Consider the following 2,499-nt stretch of genomic DNA (forward strand, 5'->3'; position numbering starts at 1 on the left):
TTATGATGTCATATAGAATTAAAAGTGTTTAGCATCTCAAAGGCACGGCCTCAGAGTTAAGGGACAACCCTTTAAAACTGAGATCAGGAAGAATTTCTTCAGTTAGAAGGTAGTTATCTGTGGAACTCATTGTCATTGAGGTGGAGTATATGTCATTAAGTGTCTTCAAGACAGAGAGAGATAGGTCCTTGATTAATAAGTGGATCAAAGGTTATGGGGAGAAGGCAGGAAAATGAGATTGAGTAACATATCAGCCGTGATTGAATGGTGGAACAGACTCAGTGGACTGAATAGCCTAAGTCCACTCCTATATCATATGGTCTTATGGTCAAAAGTATGTGACCTATTGCCTGGGATTTCCTGAGAGTCTCTGTAACAAAGGCGATCACATCAGTGTAACTTGTACCAATTTGCTGTTACACAATAAAACACTTTTTTTTAGGCAAGAGCTTCTTGTCATGAGATACCAAGGAGTTTCCTTCCATCAAACCATACCAGACCAAACTGGCCCTAGGATACTTACCAGGAAAGATGATAGATGTGACAGCATTCTGATATTTCAGTGCTGTTAATAATCTCAACTTGAAATATCAAGCTTGTAAATCAGTTTGATAGAGGTAAGTTCCCTAATGTTAGTTACACAATAGAGCACTCAGGTAGATATAAACGGGGCATTTAAGAAATGCACCGCAACAATCATAGGAGTCTATATTATATGTAAATTGAGAGAATCATTGTTGCAAAGGTAGTCTTAAAAAATTAGTTTCTGGAGGTTTTTGGGGGCAATTCATTGCAGTAGTATTTTCCAGAGCTAACAAGAAGGACCTGCACAAGAAGGACAGGCTGTATCTAAACTGGAGGGGCACAAATATTCTGGCTGGGAGATTTGCTGGTGTCACTCGGGAGGATTTAAACTCGCTTGGCAGGGGATGGGAACCAAAGCAAAGGTGAGTTGACTGAAAGGGAACTACAAAATAGGGCCAGTAAGACTCAGAGAAAGAGCAGGCAGGGTGTGGTTGCTGATCAAAGTGGGTCTGGTGGACTGAAGTGCATCTGTTTCAATGCAAGAAGTGGAATAGGTAAGGCAGATAAACTTAGAGCTTGGATTAGTACTTGGAACTAGGATGTTGTTGCTATCACAGAGATTTGGTTAAGGAAAGGACAGGATTGGTAGCTTAATATTCCAGGATACAGATATTTCAGGTGGGATAGAAGGGGATATAAAGGGGGTGGGGGAGTTGCACTACTTGTTAAGGAGACTATCACAGCTGTACTGTGGGAGGACACCTTATATGGCTCATACAGTGAGGCAATGTGGGTAGAGCTCAGGAACAGGAAGGGTGCAATCACAATGTTTGGGGTTTGCTATAGGCCTCCCAACAGCCAGCGGGAGATAGAAGAACAGATATATAGGCAGATTTTGGCAAGATGTAAAAGTAGCAGGGTTGTTGTCGTGGGTGATTTTAACTTCCCATATATTGACTGGGACTCACTTAGTGCTTGGGGCTCGGATGGGGCAGAGTTTGTGAGGAGCATCCAGGAGGGCTTTTTGAAACAGTAATTAGATAGTCCAACTAGGAAAGGGACCATACTGGACCTAATATTGGGGAATAAGCCTGGCCAGGTGGTCAACCTCTCGGTAGGGGAGCAGCTTGGGAACAGTGATCACAATTCAGTAAGTTTTAAGGTACTGATGGATAAAGATAAGCGTCGTTGTCAGGTGAAGGTGTTAAATTGGGGGAAGGCTAATTACAACAATATTAGGCAGGAACTGAAGAATGTAGATTGGAGGCAGATGTTTGAGGGCAAATCAACATATGGTATGTGGGAGACTATCAAGTGTAAGCTGCTGGGAACTCAGGACCGGCACGTTCCTGTAAGGATGAAGGATAAGTATGGCAAGTTTAGGGAACCTTGGATAATGAGAGATATTGTGAGCCTAATCAAAAGGAAAAAGGAAGCATTTATCAAGGCCAGGAGGCTGAGAACACATGAAGCGAGGGTGGAATACAAGGAAAGTCAAAAGAAACTTAAGCAAGGAGTCAGGAGGGCTAAAACGGGTCATGAAAAGTCATTGGCCAACAGGATTAAGGAAAATCCCGAGGCATTTTATGCACATATAAAGAGCAAGGGGATAGCCAGGCAGAAGGTTGGCCTACTCAAGGACAGGGAAGGGAATTTATGTGTGGAGCCAGAGGAAATGGGCGAGGTATTAAATGAGTACTTTGCACCAGTATTCACCATAGAGAAGGACTTGGTGGATGATGAGTCTGGGGAAGCGTGTGTAGATAGTTTGGGTCATGTTGAGATCAAAAGGGAGGAGGTATTAGGGGTCTTGAAAAACATTAAGGTAGACAAGGACCCAGGACCTGATGGGATATACCCCAGAATACTGAGAGAGGCAAGGGAGGAAATTGCTGAGGCCTTAAGGGAAATCTTTGTATCCTCATTGGCTACAGGGGAGGTCCCAGAGGATTGGTGAATAGCCAATGTTGTTCC

Source organism: Rhincodon typus, chromosome 2 (assembly GCF_021869965.1).
Source record: "Rhincodon typus isolate 14 chromosome 2, sRhiTyp1.1, whole genome shotgun sequence".
NCBI classification, from domain to species: Eukaryota; Metazoa; Chordata; class Chondrichthyes; order Orectolobiformes; family Rhincodontidae; genus Rhincodon; species Rhincodon typus.